Raw genomic sequence first — 18,907 nt, 5'->3', positions numbered from 1 at the left:
AGAAGCCACCCTAACAATTACAGATGCTCTTTCTCTTCCTAGGATCATGACATAACCATGGTTCTGTATTTTTCTGTAGTTAATAAAGGACTTCCATTGTCTTTTACATAAAGGGAAAGTAATAATATAGTGCTATTTAGATGACTGCTCTGTGCTACTCAGATGGGCTTGCCTGTTGCACTTGGCTTTTTTTTTTTTTTTTTTTTTTCCATTGTGGCTGTATCAAAGGGCTACGAACAGTTCACCTAATGCTGTGAACACATACTGTGAATTTCCAAATATTTGTTGAGTTATGCCAAAGTTCAGCCAAATGCAATCATATGTCTCTTGATAGTTCATGGCAACCCTTTGAAGTGTTGATTAAGAAACAGATGCCTTTCTCTAAGACAACACTGATTAAGATTCCTGAGTTCCAAGAGGGACAGCTAATAGTTTTCTATATAGATTTGCTGTATACTCTGCATCAAATAATTGATCTCCTATTGAAGCAAAAATTATTTTGAAAAGGATAAAACTTTTTTGGTCGGAAGTTTTCCCTTTCAGTTCAAGACGATTTAATAGCATTCAACAGCATTTAACATTTTAGATAACTCATAAATGTTAAAAAAAAAAAATAATAACTTTAAATTGTTATAACATATTCAACAATTCTTATTCTTTGTTATTCTTTCAGGAGAGAGAAGCGGGAACAGAGAAGCAAACTGCTGTCTTATAGCTGCCTAGGAAAAAATGAAAAAATAATTAGGATCAGGCTGAACATTTTTCAGGATGCCTTAAAAGAGTTTGGGATTTCACATGTATCTATCATCTTATTGGAAATGTCAATATATAAAAATTGGAAGATCCAAATTTCAGGACTCGAGGCTCTTTCTGAAAGATGTTGTCTTTCCTACCTCTTATGTTATTGCCTATCATTTGAATGATACCAAACACTTTTACTCTTGAGAGAGGAAGATTCTTTTCCAATCAAATTGTCTTAGATTCTTAGCCTACATGGTGAACAGTTGATCAAGCAACACTGCAATATTTTAATGTTTAGTAGCACTTCAGAGAAATTGAGTCAAAAAGACCAAGGGAGGACTATTTTATTCTGTTTCCTTTCAAAATTCTTACATTCAGTTTATGCTAGATGTATTCACTAAGCTTAGTTAAATATTGTACTCATGAACCTTTAATAGTGGAATACCTTAGTGGAGAATTTAGTTCAGATCAATGTACTTATAACCTCTGCTTTGCCCAAAACCCATAAGTGGGTTAGTGAGATTTGTGCAGAGCATTATGTGTATGTGGATGAAGATCTTGTCACCAGTCTCAACAAGTGTCACACAGGCCCATACATATACTGCTATTAGTGGAGTTCCTTGTAAGGAAGAGCTCTGGACTTGCCACCAGAAATCACTCACTTCAGTCAGATTTATGGATACTCAGCACTTCCGAAAGTCAATTCATTTAAATCAGAATTTTATTTTCCATTATATCTTTAATAGTAGCATCACTTTGTGTGACTTTGATAGCACACTGGGAGTAGATTTAGCTTTTGGCCATATGACCTACTTTGGAAATATTTTCACAGTCAATTATCCTTTTGGCTTCTCTATCATTTTAGACTGTAAAGATTTTTTATTTATTTATTTTTTAATTAAAAAAAATCTACCATAGGAAAGATTTTTCTTTCTCCCTGGCCACAAAACTGCCAAGGAATTCTGACTATATGAGATGAAAAAGAACTGACCCAACATCATAAAGACTTCAAGTCACAAATAAGGTTTCTCTATTTTTATTGAATCTGAAAATGTAACCTTATTCTAAATCATCCATTAATGAGAAGCTTCCACAGAGGTCAATGGGTGTTTCTAAGCACTGAGTCTTTTGAAATTGAAGTTATGTATTTCCATGCTTGAAATACTGATCCTGACATAGATTTCTGATGTGAACAGTTCTCATATGATATGTGAGATCTTGCAGGTGGCAGGTGAGAAACTGTTCATTGTTGCAGTATAACTTGAAGAGAAATCAACTTTTTGGGGAAAGTAAGTTATTAGTTTCAACACTGCAATCAGAAATCAATTTGATCATTAAATGTGTAACTCAGAGGCATAGGCTAGAAAGTTATAACATATAACCCTCAGATATCTTTTATTTTTCTTTCTCTTGAGTGTTGTAATTTTCCTCAATAAAGTCAGTAACTAGTATGCAAATAAATATAAATTATATGAACCGATGTGAAGAGAGCAATAGGTAAGTTATTCAGCCAGAAAACACAGACAAGATCACCATGTCTGGCACTCTTTGCAGTCTAACAATCTAAACCTTACTGGTACTTATCCATCAGTGGTCTCTTAACAGATTCAGGCATCTCCTTCTCTATTCACTTCCCATTCTGTTTCCACGTGTTTGACAGAGAATCACCCATTCCTATCCTCTAAGTTGTTTCCAGACTCCAGCCTGAAAAAAGCAGTTTGTGTCATGTAGCTGATGTCAGACAACTTCTTAAATCCATTCTTGTTTCACCTAAAGCCTCCCTTTGAGGGGGAAAAGTATCAGCATGGAGGAAAAATAAAGATTTAACTGCAGTGTTTTGAAAAATGTTTCCCATGGTTAATTGCCAACTGAAATAAGAACCTACAGATCACTTCCAGCACTCCAGCTGCTGGATCTAGTTATGTGCAGGTCTTCCAGGCTCAAATGCACATCTAAGTTTCCCTCCTCCTTGTCAATATTCAGCAGCTTTGGTCAAGCTGAGAAACTGCTATCGTGTGTTTTAGTTTTAAAGATGGAATGACCTATTTTTCTGAAATGCTTGTCAATCTGTGTTGATTAGGATGATTAATTTAAACGACAGAACAGGCCTCAGACCATGACTTCAGCTGCAAGACAGGTAAACTTCAGGCAAAGGAAGAGCTTTGTGTAAAAAACGCTTAGTGTCTCAAGGAGCTAATTGGGTTAGACAGAAGTCTTCTCATTGTATCATATTAATTTAGATGTCTATATTTTCTCCACATGTTGCTCTGTGGATACCAAAGTGATTTTTATTCAGCATTTGTTCAGATTCTCTATGGAATGCAACAAATACAGGACAATTTCTTTGTCCCTTGGAGCACTAAATTAAGCTAAAACAGCATGACAAAATAATGTTCTTTTCTAGCAGAGCATTATCCTTAAGCATCTTCATTATCTTATTTCTCTGTTGTACTAAACAATGGCCTCCTATTTTCTGAGCTGAATTCTACCATGGAAACTAAAATGTACACCAATTTGAGTTTAAGGATATGTTTTGACCACTACTGATGTTGCCCTCTGTATGACCCAACTGTTACAAGACAGAGGATTAGACGTCTTATAATTCTTATTTTAAAAGTTAAAATTGATAAAATGGACCAGGTCCTGCATTATTTGTGTTGATCTTTGCTCTTTCCTGCCTCATATTATTTTGTCCACTTGACATTATTTTGGGCTGCCTAAAAAGAAATGCAGTTCTAAGGAAAGAATGCAGCTTGGGTGATTTGTTGAGATGTTCATGTTAGTTCTTATCTTTCATTGTTAGAAAAAAATAAATAAATAAAATAAAAAAAATCTACTTGTTTGCTGTTATACTACATGAAGCTTGACTTTGTCTCCAAGAATAAATACATTCTTTAACTGGGACTGTTTGTCTCCATCATTCTAGCAACACGCTTACTATGCAGAAGAGGGAGCACATATATTAAATATACACACAGAATCAATTTTACTGGTGTTTCTTCAAAGAATAACTTGTCTCATCTGTAGACTTATATACAAAGATCATTGTTCTAAACTTGAAATCAGATGGAATGTATGATTTCTACAATATGGGTTCTCTATTTAGAATGTTTGGTAGTGATTCTCTTGACTTTTGCAATAAAATCTACAAGGAATGGATCTTATATGAGATTTCAGCCATTAAAACAGCATCATCTTACATTTCTACATCCAGAAATTCCATGCTGTTGTTCTATGGATACTTTTTGTACATAAAGAACTGACAAAGCTACTTAATTTTCCTGGTCTGAATTATAGGTATATCATTATTTTTTCTTTTCAGTTTGTTTATCTCACTTCAGATCAAGCTTTCTACCCAGCTGCGACTAGTTAAAGATTTTGCCAAAGGTCATGAATAAGTACTGTGCTTTGGTACACAAAATCCCAACTCTAAATGGATACTTCTTTCATCCAGTGGAGAAGGTATATCAGAAGGTACATACTCCTGTTGTTTTCATTACCTAAGTTCATTTAGCCATCTGGCAAACAATAGAAGCTCTGTCCTTCTTTTTCCACAAATGGGCTTTGGGAATTATGTTCTTAGATTTAGATACCTGGTAAAAGAAAAATCTTGTGGCAAATTGTAACTTTAAAAAGTCTGACACAAAGCAAGCAATATATATTTTTTATTTTCTTTGTATTCAGATACAAAATAAATTAATAAAATGTTAGGAAAAAAAACCTAAATGTATTCTGCTAAACAATTGTCATAGCACCCACTATAAAATCCCACTGGGGGATAAATTAAAGTACGTCTTAACTATTACTTTCTCTCAATCTTGACAAAGGGAAGTGCAATACCCCAAGCCCCTTCAACACATGAAAGTTAAATTCATGGGCTTGCATACAAATAGCAGGCAATGAGTCATAAAAATGATATTATAATTTCACTTCTATGAATAGAAAAAGCAGAAGTTGTAGCATTTGTGAACCTTTTGTAGGGTAAAAAAAACATGCAGATGAAGTAAAAACAAGCAACCCACAGAGCTAAAATAATCTGATGCAAGACATCTGAAGAATATTTGCATCTTGAATTCATAAGATCTTGTATTTGTCCTCCACTGTAATTCCCAATTTTATACTGTATTTTACTTTGGCTGATTTATTTTCTTTACTTGTTTTTTAAATGGTCCTGCAGCATATTTCCCAGCATTTATACAACATATATGGAAAGAAGCAAACTAGAAATTGTGAGAGTATGCCATTTCCAAAAGAATTGAAGATAGAAAATAAGCATGTAATTAATTAACAGGTGGAAGCAAGGGTGACACTTCCTGGAACAGTCAGTTAAAAAATGAATAGCTAAAAGTCATATACAGTACAGTACTTTGCTTACAGAGCAGACATTGACATAACTACTGGGAATTAGTACTAAAATTGTGGAAAGATGCGGGTGTTGGTAGAAGTTGCTTATGAAGCAACTGTTCTTGAGAGTTATACATTAACAGAAATTCACATTAGCATAATCTCACATTTTCTAAGTTGGAAAGAGCAAGACAGTGTTACAGTGGAATTCAATTTATTTAGAAACGAAATCAACCACAAAATTTGTCTATAAAAGCTACTTACACTCTTGAGTCATATTATTGTAATTTTATTTAGAGAGAAAAAAAGAGGAAAAAGAGAAATTTCTCTTTCTTCTGATATGTATGGAGCCCATAGATAAGTTACACTGGGGAAAATAAATAAATAAACAACAAAAAAAAATATTATATTATAGTATACCACCACAATTCCTTTGCCAAAGCACAGATGACCCAGTGCATAGAAGAGGAATACCAAAGAAAAATGGTTGGTATTACTTGACTCTAGAAGTTAACAGCTCAGGAATTAAAAAAAAAAAAAAAAAAAACTATCTCAGCTGCCTTTCAGCACATAGAAAAGAGTAAAATGGGAAAGTGAAGGAATCATATATCCAACCAAAATCTGGCAGAATTAAATGCTTTTTACGTAGTTTATTCTATAGCAATTCTGACCTTGAATTTGCAAAATAAATTCTTCATAGGTGAATAAACAGTATAAATTCAGATTCTCCGCATCATAGATCATACTGTTCTATTATTTCTATATATATTATATGACAAGAGTAATCTCACTGCATAAAAAAAAATGATCTTTGCATTAGCATGCATATACATAAAATGCAAGACCAGTCTACTAGTGCAGGACATCTTTCTGTAAAATTTATGAAAGACAAAACTTTCAAGATTAACATTCTCTAAGATGTTGACTCCTCAGAGAAGTGAGTAAAAAGAAAAAATCGAGCAACTTCTTGCCAATATCTGTATCTGAAACAATAAGTGATTTTTAAAGAGTTTTTGTGTCCAGAAGAATGAAGCACTATACTGCTGACTCACTGTTGATGTCGTGCAACATGCGCCCAGACACTGAGTGAGATGTGGAGAATATTTTGTTGCAGCCCAGACACACCCAGACTTAGCCTGGAATGTGGTAGCAAACCCCATCCATGACCATTCCAATGAGCATGCTAGCAAATCCTACCACACATACAACCATATACAAACCAGTACTACTGTGCACGACTCTGTCTGAATTAACATATTAATGCAGGCTCAGAGAAAATTGTAGTCTTAACTAATGACAGCTTTTGGGATTAACTCCATCATCAAACAGTGCATGCAGTATTTGAGCTTTGTCAGTGGCATGCAATGTTAGACAAGAGAAAAGTAAGTGGCAAATTATGCTGCCTTTGATTTTCCCTAGCAATCCTATAAAAACCTATATCTTTAAATAATGGAAAGAGTGAAAAAATATACAGTCTTGGAATTCTGATTTTAAGTTTAGATTAAATATCAAATAATTTGAAGTGCAGAAAAAACCCCACACTGAGCCCCAAGTGAAATAGACACAGACTGAAAAGCTCCCTAGGATCTAAATGCTATTTATCTCCATGAATAAATACAATACAGAAGATGAGACAGAAATCTTTAAATGGATTCTGGAAATGACTTTGAAACTAACTTCATAAACTAGTCTTTATTTTAAATAGATAGCACAATAATTCAGAAACCTTTCCAGCATGGAACAGAGTAAAAATCAGCCTTGTTTGTCATAAAACTGTTTTCTTTGCATGAGGGAGCAGGGAAAATACAGTTTAAGCCTCCAAGCACGTACAATTTACCTGCAAATATTAATGCATTTTCAGTGCCTCAAGAGCCATTGAGCAAGGAGGCTAACAGTGATAAACAGACAATTTGTGTCATCATTAATTTTCAAGGAAGTTTTAGCCAGCAGATTAAAAAACACATAGTGACTCAGTTGTTAAGTAAAGCTATATGAATGCATGTTTTTGCTGCACACAAATCAATCTAATGCTGTATAATATTAGACTACTTTATTGCACAGTTACTAGCTTTCAAGGAAGCACTGAGTTAAGCAAATATTTTCCTCTGAATGCATACATAACATGACACATGAAATTTCTTCGTGACAAACACCTCCTTCATTCACTATCTAGCTTCTTAGTTTTGAAAATAGACACTCAGAAAACTGTCTCTCCTGTACAACCAGTGACTAAAAGGATTCTGTAAGAGGGAATCCATAGCAAAGAGGAAAGGTTTTCTGTTGATAATAAATAATTCAACACAGGAAAGATGAAATCAATCCAAGAAGAAAGACAAGAATTGTTAGGTTTTTGGGGTAGCCGAGCAATGTAATGAAGAAGCTATTCATTTAGGATAAATATCAAGCACTGAACATGAAGAAAATAATGGCAACCATACATTATTAACAGCTTCTGGATTAGCTTCTGGCCCTCACGGAAAAGAAATATTATATTAACTACAGCAGTTGAAAGGATTAGATAATAATGGAAAAAAATCAATCAAACTGGAAATAAGCAGAGAAGAGTGAACAACAGAAAACATGACTGTGATACAGTGAACTTGTAATATACCACTCTGAATGCTTTACGTCATTGCCTCTCACAGTCTCATCTCAGGAAAGGATATTGAGCAGCTTGAAAAGTTGAGAGGAGAGTTACAAGGCAAGACAACTACATGGAGAGAGAGACTACATCAAGTGGGATTCTTCTGCTTTGAAATATGTAACTGTGTATTCTACAAGAAATGCATAGGATATCACCAGTAGGTTGGAGACACAGAGAATGGCATTACTTCTTACAATATAAAGCTAAGAGACATCACACAAAATTAGCAGGCAAAGTAAAATTAGGGTCAAAGTAAGGAAAGATCTATTTTCCAAAGAGCACATGGTTCAAGTACAGAATTTATTGTCATGGAAAATAGGAGACACCACAAGTTCAGAAGGTCTTACAGTTTCCAGATCTTGGTAGATCACTCTTTGAGGAAATGGATCTCTGTAATAACCCACTGCGGCCATACGCATTCTTCTCTCATGATGAAACATTTGTGTGCACCAAATGAGGTGTTTCAGATGTTTTGGTTAACAACTTTATCACCATAGCCTAAAGGTATCACTGTGTGAAGATATCTGCACAGTAGAGCCCAAAATAAGGGTTATGAGGGGATGAGGCAGCTTCTGTCAGCTATCAGTGCTAGGAGATGTGAAGCTAGTGTGATCCAGGGAAAGATAACTGCAGGAAATTTGCTGATTCAGTTTGCTGATTCATACAGCTACTTGTGCTGTGCAATAAAGGGTGCAGTTAAAGCAGAACGATGCAGATTGAATTAAAAATTTCAGGAACACTTTCAAACAAGTTTTATATTTCTCCTGTCACAGAGTGCAACAGGCAATTTGACAACTTACATTTCAGACTAGGACAAAGATATGTGAGATGCTTCTTTGATAATGAAAGTGGTTTAATTATCACAGTATCACAGTATCGTGCGAGTTGGAAGGGACCTTAGAGATGATCGAGTCCAACTCCCGGGATTTGAGCCTTTCTGTGTAGCAGAGCAGCATTTCTGCCACTTGCGCCACAGGGGGGATTTGAACCCCAGGCCTCTGGTGTTGCAAGCAGCACCTTATACCACTGCGCCACCGGAGGCACACAATTCTGATTCTGCTGGAAATAATATTTTAAAATTCTCATAAATCACTGATTTTGAGAAACCTTTACTCTGAAATTGGCATGGTTGTATCATAAAAGTTCTTGCTGTGAAGGCTGTACCAACTTGCACTTTTGACCCCTTGGAGAGGAGTCCAGTGTTCTAGCCTAATTTTCCTCTGAAACTGAGTTTGAATAAAATGCCAGGCTATAAATTAGAAGAACTGATTCTCTACAAATGGCAAATTCTATTGCAGAAGTGGTAACCTCCAGTAGAATAGCTAGTCTGAGAGCTGGGAATGAGTGTGAGAATGTCTTAAACTACTGCAACAAGACTCGCTAATCTTTCAGAGACCTTGGAGGAACCAGCTGACAGGCTGAATGGAGATAAGTCACCCTTCACAACAATACGGCATTTAGCTTCACAAGCTGAGGACCAAGATGCAATCTATTCCCACTGTAAAAAAAAATTCCCTGGAGCTATCAGTTCTGAACATTACACAAGCAATGACAGTGTTAGATCAAGGATATTTACCACAGCCTGGTTGAGGCTTGGTTTAATGGTGGAGAAATGGTCCAGGAGCAGGATGGTATACACTGAAATGAGGGAAGGCATTTGTTTCCTTTTGCCACCCAGTTCTTGGAACCAGGAGAGAGCTGCAGAGAACGTATCTATGTATGTTCAATGTTGATAATGAAGATGCTTTATGAAAAAGCAAGGAGAACTACTTGTGACAGTGGGACTGCTGTTACATGCAGACTGTTTTTTCTCAAGCACACAAGCTTGCTCAGTGAACCTGAAGTTTAGGAGGTGCCATGTTCTGCATGGCAACTTAGAAAAGCCAAACACCACAGAAGTATTTTGGCTCTCCCACATGCTCATCTCTCCCTCCAGCTAGCTGCGAATGGTTAAGAGTTCTGGTCATTCAAGTGTCAAGTGTTAATGCTATATCATGTGGTTTTGTCATGCGTCCATGCTCTGCTAACAAAAAAAGTGACCTAATCTCATCTAAAACAGAATAGCATTTTTTTTTTTTTTTTTTTTTTTTTTTTAAATAAATGTCACAGATGGCAACAGCTTGGATTCATGATGTTGTCAGCTATCATCTGCCATACACTGTTACCATGAACATTGTCAAAGCCAAACTGCAAAATTAGACCCCTGAATTCACACGCACACAGGAACACGTATATGGCATATGCATATGCATATTCTAATACTGATTTCTATATAGAGTCTTTGCTTCCAGTACTCAGTATATTGATAAATAGGAATTCCCTAGATGTAAAATCTTATTCTAAATTTATGTACTTTAGACTCTGATTCCAAAATCTTTAAATGGCTTTCCATTAATTGATTCATATTTTTGTGGTATAACAGAAGCAGGAAGCATGTGAAAAGAGAGAACGGCCCACTAAATATTTAATCAAGCAGCAATCAACCGTAAGGAGAGTTTTTCTGAGAAATGATGGTTTCTTTGTCAATTTTTTTTTATAATTATTTTTCCAAAGATCATTTAAAGGCAAGAATAATTTTCAAAGGAATGCTTTTTACAGATATCTCCAACAGCAGAAAGGAGCTGACAGGTCTGAGTCAGTATATTCAGAGTTCTGAAACAGCCAAACTAAAATGACTTAACCAAAATTTGAAGTGTCTAATCAAAGACTATTGCTGCACCAAAGTACAGATGGGTAGCAATATTTTTTCATATACATGTATAAAATTTCTGTTGCTCATTCAAAAGTGATGGATTTTTATGTCTGTACCTGGATGAAACAGTCACTATTAACAATATAGCAGAATGCCTGTGTGAGAAAATGGGCTATAACTGCTATATTCTCAGATGATTTGAACATCTACCTACAGATAAAGCATGTCCATACATACAAGAGACATTCAATTACCAGTTTCTTTTGATCTCCAAGGTACTTCCAGGGGAAATAGTCATGGGGCAACGTATAATCAGAGAAAGATTTAAAGATGTTATATCAACGTGCAAATGAGGTGCTGCACCAGTCAGTAAAAGTAAGGTGTGTGAGGGATGAGGAGGAGAGTAATTAAATGCATAAACACTTTGTAGGAATTTGTAATAACTCCAGTGATCAGATGTCAGTGCAGCCAATTAAATGAAGTCCTCTGTTCACAGTGTAATTCCAAATGCAAAGGAAATACTGTGCTAAGTATGCACACAGACCCAAACAATCATCGGTATGAAGAATGTAATAATGATTTGATATGTAAAAAAGATGTAGTCTTTCTATTATTCTTGCCTGGAACAACATGTAAAGCATGCATAATAAAAAAGCACATAGGGTTCAGAGAAGAGTGATAAGAGTAACTGAGTAAGAAAAAGCTCTTGCAGAGTTTGAAAAGACTAAGAAGGTTTCCAGAGTATTTTAAAAGCAAATTTTCCTAATGCAAGAGTTACAGAACATTCTAAAGAGAGAGAGAGAGAGAGAGAGAGAAAATATTTTATCACTCAGCATGGGTGCAGCCAAACTGAGGAACTCATTACATACAAAGTTATTTTTACTAGAAGTAACAAGGATTCAAAAAGCAATTAAGGTTTTATGTGTGTACAAGGAGTTACTATAATATGCTGCAAGAAGGAGGTCAAACCATTGCATCAGGATCTAATCCTTTCTAATCATCCCCAGCTCAGACAAGGCTAGAACTGGGTTGAACCTTTGTGAGGTATGCAGTCCAACATCTATTTGCAAGAGGGCTTGAATATCTCCCTAATCTAATATGGCCCAAAGTCAGAAGAAATACTTTATTTTCTGTCATATCACATTTAATAGGACCTACCCATATTTTTTTCAGGACTTTCTGAAACCTGTTTTAAGCTTTCTACATTTGAAAAGGTTGTCCAAGAGGAAAAAACAAATAGCATAAAACAACAAACAAAAACAAAACAACACACCAAAATCACTCAACCATATATTGGTAGAGGTTTCTGTATCATAAAAGAATTTCCTCTGGGAAATACATAAGATTTATGCACTGCAACAAGCAACAACCAATACAAACTTGTTTTCAATACATCAGTAGTCTAAATGAAATTTAAGAACAGTTTTGTTCAAAATAAATTAAAAGTACTAAACAACACCAAAATTAAATTAAAAAAGAATAGAGGTGTCTCTTTGAGTCTAAGCAGCAAGTTGCTAGACAGTCTGCTGGCACTCCTTCCCTGAACACACATATGATCATAAAAACGAATGTGTTGGCTGCCTACATTCATGTCTGTGTTTTCAGATGGCACTCAGCCTATTCACAGATTGGTTGGGAGCTTTGGTATAGGAATGGGTGCCAAAGTATTTTGAGTTTAGATGGGCAGCTTGCGTAAATAACATTGCTGATGCCATATCATTCACAAAAAGTCCTGTGAATGTGCCAGAAATTCATCACACCAGTTGGCATTATATTTTGTTGAAAGAATAGTCTGAGTTAGACAGGAAACAGAAGGTGAGATGTATCATGCTGCATAGTAGTAATTACATGGAAAGCCTACTTCATCACTGGGTTCAGTCCTGGAGCCAAACATGCCTAGGGATGTGTAAGCTTCCATTGCATGACAAATGTTTGCACTGGAAAGCTGAATCATCCTCTCCAAACAGTATTACTGTCTTCATCTTGTGCTAAAGGGAGTGCTGTGGGAACTGGTGGAGGTGATAGCCGAGCTGCTGTCAATCATCTATCAGAGCTTCTTGGTGACTGGTGAGGTCCCAGAAGACTGGAGGCTTGCCAGTGTGACTCCCATCTACAAGAAGGGTTGTAAGGAGGACCCAGGAAACTACAGGCCTGTTAGTCTGACCTCGGTTGGAGGAAAGGTCATGGAGCAGATTGTCTTGAGGGAGACCACACAGCATGTGAGGGACAACTGGGGGATCAGGCCTAGCCAGCATGGGTTCACAAAGGGCAGGTCCTGCTTGACCAACCTGATCTCCTTCTATGATCTAGTGACCTATCTGGTGGATAAGGGAAAGGCTGTTGATGTAGCCTACCTAGACTTCAGCAAAGCCTTTGGCACTGTCTCCCACATTATTTGCCTGCAGAAGCTGGCAGCCTGTGGCATAGAGAGGTACAACCTTGTCTGGGTAAGGAATTGGCTGGAGGGCTGGGCCCAGAGAGTGGTGATGAATGGAGCTAAATCCAAGTGGCAGCCAGTCATGAATGGTGTTCCCCAGGCATCGGTGCTGGGGCCTGTCCTCTTCAATATCTTTATTGATGATGGCACTGAGTGCACCTTCAGTAAGTCTGCAGATGACACCAAGTTGACTGGAAGTGTCAATCTTACTGGGGGTAGTGAGGCCCTACAGAGGATGGAGAGCTGGGCTGAAGCCAATGGGATGAGGTTCAACAAGAACAAATGCTGGGTCCTGCACTTTGGCCACAACAACCCCAGACAGCACTACAGGCTTGGGTCAGAGTGGCTGTGTAGAGGAAATGGACTTGGGGGTATTGATTGATGCTGGGCTGAACATGAGCCAGCGGTGTGCCCATGTAGCCAAGAAAGACAATGGCTTCCTGGCTTGTATAAGAAACTGTTGCCAGCAGGAGCGGGGAAGTGATTGTCCCCTTGTACTCAGCTCTGGTGAGGCCACACCTCAAGTACTGTGTCCAGTTTTGGTCCCCTCACTGCAAGAAAGAAATTGAAACCCTGGAACATGTTCAAAGAAGGTCAACAAAGCTGGTGAGGGGTCTGGAGCACAGGATTTATGAGGAGCAGCTGAAGGAGATGGGATTGTTCAGTCTGAAGAAGAGGAGGCTCAGGGGAGACCTTATTGCTCTCTATAACTAGTGAGCTGGGAGTCGGCCTCTTCTCTCATGTAACTGGTGATAGGACTAGAGGGAATGGTTTCAAGCTGCACCAGGGGAGGTTTAGGCTGGACGTTAGGAAATAGTATTTCTCTGAAAAAGTGGCCAGGCAGTGGAATGGGCTGCCCAGGGAGGCAGTGGAATCACCGACCCTGGAGGTGTTCAAGGAACATTTGGATGTTGTGTAGAGGGACATGGTTTAGTGAGAACTATTGGTGATGGGTGGATGGTTGAACTGGATGGTCTTGCAGGTCTTTTCCAACCTTTGTGATTCTGTGATTCTGTATCTCAGAAAGATTTTTAAAGTGTGCAACTGCAAAGAATTATTTATATATTTCCTGTTTGGATGCATTCTGTAGAGGAATGATGGGGGAATGGACCTCAAGGAAATTATATTAGTCATAGGATCATAGAAATGTTTGAGCTAGAAGGGAATCTTAAAGGCCATCTAGTGCAACTCTCCTGCAATGAACAGGGCCACTTAGAGCAGAACAAGCTGCTCAGAGACCCATCCAGCCTGACCTTGAGTGTCTCCAGGATGGGGCATCCACCACATAGTGGTGTCCCCTCCTCTGTCAGGCAGAGGTACATGCTATCCCATAACTACATTACATGAAAACTCCTTTAGCATTTGTGACATGATTTAGTAGGAACTGACTCAGTTAATAGGTAATCTGCCATACCCTATTACAGCAGCTGACAATTCTGCTAGGAAAGCAAATAAAAAAAGCCCTAATCAAGAGAAGGTGACTCCTCTGGCACAGACTATGGAAAGGGAGGTTTAGGAGCAGGAGAAACCGTGTTGCAGGATTTAACTTGTTGGTTGAAGAAGGAAGACTGGTGAGTGGAGCATAGGCAGAAGAAAGACAAAAGCTATTTAATTCTTCTAACAAAATCACACAACTAGTAGTATTTTGAATGTTTCTCAGTTTATAGTTTATACTTTATTTGTATTGATTAAATTATATTTTTCTATAAAATTAGCTATCTGTGAATAGGAGTGGGCTAACATGAACGTGTATAGTTGCAGCAGGCAGTGATGGTATTCATTTCCCTTTTTCTGTTATTTTTTCTTCTCTGATAATTCATATTCTCTCTGATATTTTGGGTTCCATTTTATCGCATCCCTCACTTTTTCTGAGATCAGATGAGATGCAGCAAAAATTTCCTCTTTTAGGCAGAGACAGGAGAGAAATGAATTTAAGTATTTGAAAACATCCAACCTCTTTTCTGGATATTATTCACTCTGATTGTTATCCTCCTTCACTATTGCTGTGCTTACTTTTTCTACTTTGTCATATTCACAGCATAAAACTCAATCTTTGTGATATTTTTTCTGGCTTGGTTGGTTGGTTGGTTGGTTTGTGTAATTGTTTGTTCACTCATTTGTTTGCTTGTTTTTCTTCCCAGACAACAAAGAATTTTTCATAAACTCTGTGACAAGTGGACGTTCATGACAATCCTTAAAATAATGCTGGTTCTCACAACTTGTCTTTGTGATCTATGCACTTGATACCAAAGAGCAAGACTTGATGTTAGACCTTGAGTATTCATTGTTAACTTAGTGGGAGTAGGATCACATAAGCAGCTTGCTTCAGTACTCCCACGATCACTGGAACAGAACTGTGAGAGCCATTTTTGTATGCAGAACAGTGCCTTTTACTATTTCTTTGTATGGAAACCTATTTCTCTAATGATTGTTATTTGATGCAGCACAAGGAGGATATTTATTAAATGGAAGTTTTGGATGAGTATGGATAAGAAGAAGGTCTCATTTTATTAGGCAGGGTTGTGCTACCCGCTTTTCTTTTTTTTTTTTTCACTGCTGAATAGAAAACCAGTAGTGTTTAACATACATCTTTTTAAAAACTACATGAGCTATGTTCAATATTGTTTAAGGAAGAAGCACCTACGGATTTAGGAAAGAACAAAAAAATCTTCCAGTCTTATGGTCTTCTCAGCAGTTAGAGATATGAAGTAGGATAGAGCTTGAATTTTTTCTGGGATGAGTGCAAAATGAATTACAGTGGCTTGCTTGTAAACTCATAATTATGCTATTTATTTAGCTACAGGTTATGTTGTCCTATTTTCAGTGGTGGAGGCAGCCATTTTTCAGAGCACACTGTAATTAGCATGGTTGACAACTGATTTGTCTGTCTCCAAGTCTTTGTACTGACATGTGATGTCTATCTCAGAGACGTGATCATTGTAGCATATGATTTATGTACCCTTACTTTGCATTTAATTGCTGTGACACATCACAATCAAAATCAGAAACCAAAACTTTAATCAGCCTCAACGATATATTCCCCCACAAAATTTATCATTTTTGTAACATTTGTGCATGGGGAACAGTGCAGAATCTCAGAAGTGCAATCCAAATGAATGTGACTGCTAATTTTTTAACTTGCTGTCTGAATTTAGTGTAACAGCTGATGTATAAAATCCCAAGCACTCCCAGCAGTGAAAGTGCTGTTTGCATGAAGACAGGAAGCTCCTGAAAGCCATCTCTGCTGCCAATAGCTGCACGGCATTAGTAGGGGCAGACTCCTTTGGTCCCACTGGGACGTGTTGTCAGAACAAGTAGGGCTCAGAAGCTGTTGTACTGTTACCATGTCATGTCTCCAGCTGATTTGCCTTCTGGATAGCTAGAACCATACACAGTCAGTCTGACTTTTTTTAGCTTTGCATAAAATGGACTGAATTAGGTCTGAGGTACTGTTGGTGAACTCAGAAAGATGCACTGTGTCTAAGAGAAAGAGGAGAGCACTTTGTCCTAAGCAAAGCTGGATAGAGCTCTGCAGTTTTTCTTTCTGTGAATAATCAGTAGCAGTATCAAGAGAATGGGAAGCAGCTATATGAATTGTGAAGTAAATTGGGATGTGATTATTAAAAAAATAAGCCACTGATAATGGTGATGTCCTTTAGACACAAACACATCTAACAAAGCACAGCTTCATGTAGGCTGGCCTGATGTGTGGAAGAAACAGAGTTGGTAGATGAATTAAAATAACAACACAGCGTTTCAGTTTTCATGCAAATATTTTCAGTTTACTTTTTCTGGTGAGTAAAAATTGAAACTGATGAATTTAATCTAAATAACAGGAGGAGCCAATTAGTAAAACAGATAGTTAAAGTACCTACGCTGGTAGAACTACGTGTGCTAGTCAAAACCAAAGCTGATCAAGTCAAATTAACCCTTTTCAGTGATTCAGTAGCAAGATTTGTGGCTAAAATACAAGTGGACTGAAGTGTACTTGGTATCGGGAAGACATTTAATGAGATTCCATAGAGCAGTTTTGATGAGAAAGTAGAAGAATGTGGTCTTGAAGGTAGATACCTAGTGAAAAGAAATCAAGCACACACATGCAAATCAATTCAATTCTTCCCATGGAGAATAAATATTTTTAAGTGGAGAATCTGAAATTCACATCAAGGATGTAAATTAAGACTACCACAGCATGTTTCAGTTTTCTAGTCTTCAAAATGAACTTAATGCCAGAGCTCTGAAGCTGTGTAATGCTGATTTCTGACAATCAATGCGCTTGACAGAAGGATATCTTCATTTTTCATGAAGGATTAAACCAAGTGTACAGATTTAAAGAGTTTTTCAGGGAGGCTATGTGGCCTATTAGATAAAATATGTTTCTGTGCCGACAAAGATTGGCAGTTCCAGTTTCCTAAAAGCTAACCACTGATATTCCACTTACTGCAGCAAAACCAGAATTTCTTCTGAATATCCTGTGCTCTCTTGCAGAAGTTTAAATCTGAATACTCCACAGAAATGGAAGAATCTCTGAAAAGAGTCACGTGAGTATTAACTAAAAAAGAATTAAAGCATAGAGAGCAATTAGAATTTATTCTGCTCTCATTTGTGTTGATGAGCCTTAGTTAGATATACTAGGTCTATTAGCTTAAAAATTACTTTTGTGGACAAGGGCACTCATGTATGAGGATTGTGATTTAAATCTAGAATAGCTTCAGTCCAGGAAAAGGCATACAGGAGCTTCTGCCGGATTTGTTCAATCTGTTCTAAAGCCACAGGTATAAGTAGGATCAGGACTGGGTCAGATTAAAATTAATTCAGAACAATAGGAAGGTTTCTTTTGCTGTTGTATCAGATCTGCTGTATTGAATATTATAAGACATGGCTGCTTTGTAAGGCTGTGAAGCTTTTTTTTTTTTTTAATTTTTTTCTTTTTTTTCCTTTTTTTTGGTCTTTCTATGATAGAAAAAGTTTAGACTTAGCTCTCTCTCTTTTTAAAGAAAAAAAGATTATTTTAGTTCTAACTTTTTTAATTGCCCCTGAACAGGAACAGAGAACACTGACACAGAACGTTAACACCAAGAAGGTGAAATATTCAGAAACTGAGAATGACATTAGAGGCTGTCCGTCAACTCTAACAGCTCAGTGTTAGAGCCCTTCTATTTTGCCTTATTCTATAATTTTATGTAAAGTCCGTAAGCGCAGAATGTGCATCATTAGTTACTGTACTCAGTGATTAGGACTGGCTCCTTTACTTATGCTCTCTTGGCAGAAATGAGACATAGCTGGTTTCATAAGAAATAAGAAAGACAAAAACAATAAGAGGGCTTTTTCCCCACTGATAACATACAGTTTCTAGTATAACAAGAAATGGCTGGAGCAGAACGTGAAAAAGAAAAGTTGTTGGCCATTCTGCATTAGTTCCAAAGTCTGCACTGTGCCAACTGTGAGTTAAAGGTGAGTTAAATCTGAGTGTTACAGATGTATCTATCTAATTCAGTCATCAGACTGCAGACCATTATTTTTAATCTTTCAAAAGATTAAAAATTATTTTCAATTACTATAATGCTTGCCTGAAATGAATCTTCAGCTTTGTGTTACTGAAGTTAGATAGAAATTTAAGAGAAATATCCTCCCTAGGAAAACAAGCCTTTAGTGGCTGACTTAGCTTTGTCCTTTATCCTTTATTTTCTCTTACCTCTGTGGGTTTTGGTTTTATGTTTTTGTTTGTTTCTTTCTTTGTTTGTCTGGTTTCTATTTTTCTTCTGCTTTGTTTGTTTTCTCTTCCTATAAATCTGATGTATTGAAGCTGTAACTGCTAGCAGGAGGCAGAACACAGTATCAGCTACTGAACAAAGTCTGGACTCACCAGATAACTTAGTGTGGAGCTTCTCAGTTATTCCAGCAAGAACAGATTCTGGATACATCTGGCCAAGATGGAAAATTTTTGTATGTTTATGTATGTGTGCAACCTTTCCCTGTAATTATTTGTCAGTCTACCTCTAGTGCCAGAGAAAGAAAAAAATAAGAAGAAACAGGCAAGAATAAGAAC

The sequence above is a fragment of the Excalfactoria chinensis genome, chromosome 2 (assembly GCF_039878825.1).
Source record: "Excalfactoria chinensis isolate bCotChi1 chromosome 2, bCotChi1.hap2, whole genome shotgun sequence".
Lineage (NCBI taxonomy): Eukaryota > Metazoa > Chordata > Aves > Galliformes > Phasianidae > Excalfactoria > Excalfactoria chinensis.
Note: the sequence above shows the minus strand (reverse complement) of the source record.